Below are 8585 nucleotides of genomic sequence, written 5' to 3'. Positions count from 1 at the left end.
CATAGCAGGCTGGGTTCTTATGACAGTATTGGGGTTCTGTAAGCTAGGGTTCAATTGAGTTTGGTTCAAAGGTCCAAAAGAGGCCCAACTCACCCCCATTGTAACATTTCGAGCAGGAGCCACAAGGTCTGGAGTTGGCGTACTGCCAGGAAGGGAAACACTTGAAGAAGCTGAACAAGTTCCTCCCATGGAATTGGGAGTTGCCATATCTCCTATACTGAGAGGAAGGTCTCTAGGAGAATACAACTCACCTCCTCGTGGGTCAGTGTCTTTGCCTCGTTCAGTCTTCTGCTGCCATGTATAACCTCATTCAGCACTTCTCTCAAGTCATTGACAGCTTCTTCTTGACTTTTGCAGGTCTGCACTTGAAAAGCTTCGAGCTGGTCTTGCCGAACTGTGAAGCTAGATAGATCTGCAGCCATCTTGTGTAGCATCTCCATGACCTCGGTAGATTCTCCCGCCATGGTTTCTCACAGAGCCCAGACGAGTGCTCTGATACCACTGATGCCGGCGATGTCAATGTAACAGTAGAAGAAAAGGAAAAAGAAGCTAAGAGATAAAACTAGGGTAAAATAAAGGATTTTCCAATTGATAATCCCATCTGCAGCTCCTTGAGCATTACATATAGGTTCCACTACTCACTACAAAACAAAATCCCGTAACTACCTCTGACAGGGACTATAAGTGTCAATTAAAGATAAATCTATGGGTCTAATTACAATTAACTAAACTTACTTTAAGAAACTTATAGGGACTAAACTGTTCGCTAAACAACTTACAACTTATCAGCCAATAACTAACTCCTAACGGCGAGGTACAACTCTTTAGGCAGCCCGTACACGTCACGCAAGCTGAGGCCATTTCTCTTTTGCATCACGACCATCCTTACCCATACGTCCAGCAACTAGGTAAGCCCTCTTCTTTCTCATTATCTTCTTTTTCTTCTTCTAATCCCTTTTCTTTCTCCCTTCATCCCCCTCGTTCTCTCTCTTCCCCCCATGACTATCGAACCCCTTCTTAACCCCTTTAGGTTGAAGTGAATTGGTGCTTGATTCCCTCCGTGAATTTTGTGAATTTGGTGTGTTGAGAATGTGCTAATGACCTAATACGAGATGCTAAAATACAGTTCCCATCACATTTTTAGTTTTGGGAAGGTAATCAGATTGATCCATTTTTTGAATACCTTGAACGAAGTTCTATGCACGCCAAGTGTTCGATAAATGTTTATAAGGTAAATTTGCTCGCTTGTGAAGTTTGAGTAGTCGAGCGAATATGCTTAGAAATAAGTGTAGGGTGCTAGAGCGTGATTTGTCAATGCACCAATGTTGTGTTTCCTACTTCACATAATGTCATGCCACAAGCGACTATTGCACGAATGCCATGCGTACATGCACGAGTGTCGCTCACAGAGACTGTGCTGACTACTCGCCTGCCTATGATTGTACTGTTTTATGTCTTTTGATCAGTTTTAGAATTTTTTTAGGTGATTCATAGTGTATATTAATATTTTAGTATCGACTAAGGGCCTAAGCATGTCATGATCACTTTATTATTGCTCGTGCTATGATCAAGTGTGTCGTTCGTGTGCTACAATATTATATGCTATGTGCAAATCTTGTTTGGTTGAAAACGAAAAGTCTTGAGTATCCAACGCACTTGACATTAGCCTATAGATAGAAAATTGTGTTGTTAGACTGTTGATTCTTCAATGACACATATTCTTAAGTCTTAAGTGTAAGGTCATTCCAACCCTAACTTTTGGCTTTCGTCGATCTTATGATATATATCTAATGTGTTGCATTCCTTTTGTTGGTTTAGGTACAATGGCTCGTGAAAAGCAAGGTAAGTCCCAGGCTACTACAAAGATTTTTGCTGCTGCACGTTGAACGTAGAAATCTACTCATAGTGAGGCTACTTCGAGCAAATAATCTAAGGGAAAACAAGTGGCTGGAGCTCAGCTAGACCACCAAAGAGGCCTCGTCCGACTATGGGATTTAATAGTGCTGACACAAGGGCTGGTACCATAGCTTCGAGCCACATGACAGGTACATCTTTGAGTGAGGTATCAATAAAGGTACTCTAGAAAAGGATTATTCTGGGCTCTTGGCACAAATAAAGATAGTGAAGCTAGATCTCTTATTGAAGTCACCTGGCCATGCCAACTTGAGCATGGTACATGAACTGTATGCAAACTGGAATTGCAATAATGACCATGCTGATTTGCTAGGGAAAAATGTCTACCTATCAAGAGAGGATCTGTGCAACTACTTAAGGATTGACAATTATGACACAAGGATTCTCCAAAAGTTCATCCGCGGTCCTACCTACCCTGCCATCCATCATACACTTTGCGGAGTGAATTCCAATGCTAAGTGGACCCGCACTTTAGGGAGGAAGTATCTTGAGATGATCCGAAAAAACTTCTGCAAGCCAGCTCAAGTTTGGCAAAACTTTTTCCATACCCGCATTATGTCAGGCGACCACGCCTCATAGTGTACGCCGATCATGTTTGTGTTTGATATATTTTCTGATAAGGAAACCTGTCAATATTGGGCAGCTTATGCTTAATGAAATAGCTTGCACCAAGTTTGGACACAAGACCAAGAGGTTCTTCTTTGGAAATATTCTGACAAAATACATGTTGTCCTGAGACATACTTTATAAGGAACTATGATGATATTGAGCCAGCTCCGAGGGGTCTCTTGGACATCACATCATTGGCGGAAAGAACAAAGAAGCTGAGTACTACTGCAAAAGATGCGAAGGGTAAGAAATTTAATCGCCATATTTATGACATGTTGAACTTGATCATGCAGCATGTTGGGGTGATAGAGGAAGAGAGGTTGCAGCTGCTTACAGAGTACCCCCTATCAGGCGCAACAAAGGAGATATTGGAACTTGCACCTACCAGTCCACTTCACTCATCTGAGGATGAGAACACGGTTCCTGGATCCCCTCTTGCTGATATTGGTGATAGTGAAGAGGTTGATGGACCGCTAGCTATTAAGCGAGCTGCTGAGGCCGTAGCTACGACAGGGACGGAGTCCAAGGAGGACAATGATGATGGAGATAATGCCTGCTATAGAGCCTGCCAAATGTTCAGGTAGTACAAGGTCTGATGACAAGACTTTAGAGTATAACCCAGAGGGGTTAGAGTAACAGGGAGTCCCTTATTCTACCCTTTGTGTTTTATTTTTATTATGTGCAATGGAGATAATTCATAATCTAAGTGAAGCCCTTATTCTACCCTTCAAGGAATCCAAATCAGTGTTTCAAAAGTTACTAAGATTAATTAATAATAAAAATATACTTAGAGCAGACAATCTTATTTATTCACCTATCCATATACATAATTCACATAAAGGACACATGGTTCAGGGCGATATCAAGTAAAGACACATAGGGCGCTCATACAAAGAATCGATCAGGTAGTAAAGACATAGCAATCAGATGGAGAAACCTTTAATTGAAATAAGACTACTGACCTTTTGAAGTAATCCAAAGAGCATACCAATTCGTAGAACGACACTCGTAATTTATGACCACATAAAAGGAACTCAAAGCAAAACGACGTATTCTTCTTCTACTCTACGGCGAGGTTGATTCGGGTGAACTTTATAGCAATTGTAACTCAAACACACAAAAGAAAAATATTAGAAAACAAATGTGCACCACCTTAGAGGCGTGGCGTTGTGATAATTATTAATCACATGCCGTTAATCTTGGTGAGTTGTAGAAAATAAGTAGAAGAGAAAGAGATGAAAGTTTCAAATGATTTCGTTTTGGAGATGATATAGGTATTTATAATACCTCTAGGAGTCTGTTGGAATTAACAGACTCATCTCTTCATAACAGGCACTTTTAAACCAATAGTCACCTTTTTTTGAATTTAAAAAAAATATTGTTAAAAAACGTTTTCTGAAATTAAAGGCTAAAACGTTTTTAATTAATCAAATAATGGGTGACTAAAATATTAATTCGGGCTACTTAATTGGCCCAAGGCGCAAGTGGCCCAAGTCTTCAAATGTCCAATCTTGACTATTAATAATATAGCCAAATTCTAGTTTCCCTCCAAAACATCTTTAAAATATTCAAATCATGTAAGACGAAGTGCTTTTAAACACTTCTTCCTTTCTTTCTTTTTTCAATAAGGGACAAAACAACCTCTTCTCAAATACTCCCATCAAAACACTAACTAATATAACAATCCCTCACTTAGTTAGTGATTGATGTTGTTTATAAGATTAATGCGTATAGTAGGTATCTTTCGATTTAAACCTACTACTTGTATAAACTATTCAAGACCTTGTCGAATTTGATGGTTAGATTAAGTTCTATTAAACCACAATTCCTATATGACAAGACGGAAAAGCTTTATACACATAAATCGTACCAACTCGACTACTTGTTCACCGTGAGTTTTAGCACCCGATTATGGCCTTGTGCTACTTCCTGAATTCATAGACACTTATCAAGTTTTGTGTTCCAAACTTTGATTGAAGCGACACCACCTCTTGTGTTTACATAGGTGAAGATTTAACCAAATCCTTAACACGGACTTCTTTAGTTCCTAAACCGAACTCTGCTTCTTCATTAAGAGTATTTTATACTCATCCTCCTTTTCTAGGTACTAATTTTCAGTACCTGCTATCCGTCACAACTATAACTTGTTATTACCTTTTAAACCTTTAATATTGTTAAACAATAAGAAAAGTAAGGTTTCCGTTACTAGTGACAAATTTAAATTACCTTAGACCCATAGCACTTGTTGTGCTTATTATCATATCCCTCGCGAGTCCTTTAGTGAATGGGTCAGCAAGGTTGTCTTTAGACTTGATGTACACAACAGTAATAATTTCATTCGAAATTAATTGTCTTATGTACTCATGTCTTAAAGCAATATGTCTAGATTTTTCATTGTATATTTTGCTAAATTCTTTAGGCATAGTTGTTTCACTATCACAGTGCAAGAGAACAGCTGGCATTGGTTGTGGCCATAACTTTATATCTAATAATAGATTTCTCAGCCATTCTGCCTCTCTTCCTGCAGCTGCTAAAGCAATAAACTCATATTCCATTGTGGAATGAGTAATACACGTCTGTTTCTTATAAGCACATGAAATTGCTCCTCCACCTAAAGTGAATATCCACCCAGACGTTGACTTGTTATCACCAACACTAGTTGTCCAACTAGCATCACAATATCCTTCTAACACTGAAGGAAATCTGCTACAATACAAGGCAAAAGTTTTTGTCCTTTTTAGATAACCAAGTACCATCACTATACCTTTCCAGTGATCACCACTTGGATTGTGAGTATATCTTGACAATTTACAAACTGCAAAGGCAATGTCTGGCCTAGTACAGTGCATAGTATACATTAAACTACCAATTGCACTAGCATAGTCGAATTGACTAACAGATCCTTCGGGGTTCTCAACCATCTTGCTAGAAGCATCAAATGGAGTATTAAATTCTTTAATACCCAAATGATTAAATTTGGAAAGAACCTTGTCAATATAGTGAGATTGACATAAGACAAAACCCCCCACTATGTCTTTTAACTTTAACACCTAAGATAGTATCAACTTCTCCCAAATCTTTCATTTTAAATTGAGAAGTTAAACCTTGCATGTTAGTTCCTATGATTAGCATGTCATCAACATAAAGACGTACTATCACTCCATAGTCCTTTGTGAATTTGAAATAAATGCATTTATCTGCTCCGTTATGTTTAAAACCATTTGATAATATAACACTATCAAATTTTTCATGCCATTATTTTGGAGCTTATTTTAATCCATACAAGGACTTAACTAATTTACAAACTTTCTTCTCATATCCAGGAAGCACAAACCCTTCGGGTTGCTCCATATAAACTTCTTCATCAAGATCACCATTTAAGAATGCCGTCTTAACATCCATTTGATGGACATTTAGATTATATATTAATGCCAAAGCAAACAATACTCTTATTGAGGTAATCCTGGCCACAGGAGCATATGTGTCAAAATAATTTTCTCCTGCCTTTTGTCTAAATCCCTTGGCTGCTAGTCTAGCTTTAAATGTTTGTAGAGAACCATCGATATTGTATTTTCTTCTAAAAATCCATTTACACCCAATAGGTTTAGTATTAGAAGGTAAATCTGCCAATACCCATGTACCATTTGATAAAACGGAATCCATTTCATCATTTACAGCTTCTTTCCAGAAAGAAGAATCCCGCGAAGCCATAGCCTCACTATAGGTTTTAGGATCCTCTTCTAAATTTAAAATAATGGGTTTTTATTTAATACTTCATCTCTACTTCCTTCTACCCAAAAGACTAGTGCTTGAGAAGAAATAAAATCAGAACCTATATTTTTTTTTATAACTCTTTGACTTTTTCTTGGTTCTACAGGAGATTCAATTGCCTTTCTTTAATTGTTAGAAGAAGAACTAGGTTCTGCACNGAGTTACTGCATTATCCCCAATGCTTGTTGCATTACCATCTTGTTTAGTAATTTCTGTATCCTCATGTGAATTATTAGAATCACCAATAAACTTTATTTCCAAGAACTCAACATCTTTAGATTCCACAATATGCTTAGACTCAATGTCCAATAATCTGTATGCCTTTGAGTTCTCAGCATATCCTACAAATATGCTTTTAATTCCTCTAGGTCCTAACTTAGTCCTTTTAGAATCTGGAATTCTATAATAGGCTAAACATCCCCATACCCTTAAGAAATTTAAGTGAGGCTTTCTTCTTTTCCATAATTCATATGGTGAAACCTTAAAATTCTTTGAAGGAACTCTATTATGCACAAAACAAGCCGTTAACAAAGCTTCCCCCCACAAATTCGTTGGTAACTTTGCATGTAAAAGCATGGCATTAACCATATCTACCAACGTTCTATTTTTTCTTTCAGCAAGACCATTTTGTTGCGGGGTATACGGTGCACTAACTTGGTGAATCAAACTATTTTGTCAGAAAATTCATTGGAAAGATATACGCCTCCTCGATCACTACGTAGGATTTTAATCTTCTTTTCCAATTGATTTTCAACTAATGCTTTGTAACTTCTAAACATATCAAATGCTTGATCTTTTGTTTTCACTAGGTAAACATGTGTATATCTAGAATGATCATCTATAAAAGTAATAAAGTATCTATTTCCACCTCTAGTTAAATGACCGTTCAATTCACATATATCGGAATGCACAAGTTCAAGTACATTACTTGTTCTTTCATTCTTTGGAAACGATTTCTTAGTCATCTTAGCTTGTATGCATATTTCACATTTTTTATCATTATTCTCAACAGCAGGAATTAATTTATTTTTAGACATAAACTTAATATATCGAAACTTAACATGTGAAAGTCTAGCATGCCATAAATTAATAGATGACTCAATCATATAAGCAGAAACTTCAACTTTATTAATACTTAATTTGAACATGCCCTCACAAGAGTAGCCTTGTCCTACAAATACACCATTCTTAGAGAAAATAATCTCTTCTGCCTCTATAACAGTTTTGAGGCCTTTCTTACTTAATAAACTTGCAGAAATTAAATTCTTCCTAACATCAGGTACATGATGAACATTAATTAAAATCAACTTCTTTCCCAAAGTGAATTGTAGTCAACTGTTCCTTTTCCAAAGACCTTGGCGGTGTCATGATTTCTCATTAAAACATTTTCATCACTTGTTGCAACTTCATAATGTTTGAAGAAACTCTTGTCATTGCATACATGAACAGTAGCACCGGAATCATACCACCAATCTGCAGATTTCATAGTTGCTGCCATGTTGCATTCAGTTGCCATACTCAGATTCAAGTTGGTAAAGGCAGAAATCATAGCAACAATATCCGAAGAAGAAACTTGTTGTTGTTCAACATTATTTACCCTCTTCTGTCCAGTATTTTCTTCATTTTTCTATCTTTAACGAAACCTGCAATCTCTCTTAAAATGGACCATTTTTTCGCAAGTATAACAAGGACCTTTCTTAATGTTAGAAGAATTTTCCTTTGGTGCAGCCTCAAACTTTCTCTTCTTTCCAGCCTTGTTTCCAGATTTTCCTGAATTGTTTGCCTTACTAGACTCAACATAATTCACCTTTGAACTAGTTTCCGCAGCATATTTATTTTCACGTTTTCGTGACTCTTCTTCAATCCGAATACGCTTTGTTAACTGGTCCACATTAAAGTATTCGGAAGAATGTAATAATTTCTCTCTATAGTCATTCCAAGTGGCTGGTAATTTTACAAGTATAGCAGCCACTTGAAGAGATTCAGAAACATCGACTTTAAAATCTTTGAGTCTAGAAATTAAAACAAGCCACTCATCAACCTGTTCCATGACAGATTTCCCATCTATCATTTGAAATTCAAAAAATTTCATTCCAAGGAATCTGTCTGTTCCTTGTTTCATAGCAGTATATTTCTGTTCCAAGGCTTTCCAGATTTCGTGTGGTGATTTGTAAGGACGGAACAAATCATATAAACGATCAGAAAGTGAGTTAAAAATAAAACCTCTACAGCGCACCTCATCATCTTCACGTTTTTTGCTTGCCGCCTTAATTTCGTTAGAATCTTCAGCA

The 8585-nt window shown here is 37.1% G+C and overlaps 1 long non-coding RNA gene across 2 annotated transcripts; it reads left to right on the top strand.

Moving 5' to 3' along the window:
* Nucleotides 1-834: 834 nt before the first annotated feature.
* LOC109212801 lies at nt 835-3254 on the top strand. 2 transcript variants are annotated; one of them, XR_002065922.1, is made up of 2 exons: nt 835-908; nt 1819-3254. It is a non-coding gene; the product is annotated as an uncharacterized LOC109212801 (long non-coding RNA). The 2 variants fall into 2 exon arrangements; XR_002065921.1 differs by lacking the exon at nt 835-908 and adding an exon at nt 939-1231.
* Nucleotides 3255-8585: the final 5331 nt, after the last annotated feature.

The sequence above is a fragment of the Nicotiana attenuata genome, unplaced genomic scaffold (genome assembly GCF_001879085.1).
Source record: "Nicotiana attenuata strain UT unplaced genomic scaffold, NIATTr2, whole genome shotgun sequence".
Classification (NCBI taxonomy): domain Eukaryota; kingdom Viridiplantae; phylum Streptophyta; class Magnoliopsida; order Solanales; family Solanaceae; genus Nicotiana; species Nicotiana attenuata.
The sequence above is the reverse complement of the archived record's forward strand: the minus strand, read 5'-3'. Positions and strand labels throughout refer to the sequence as shown.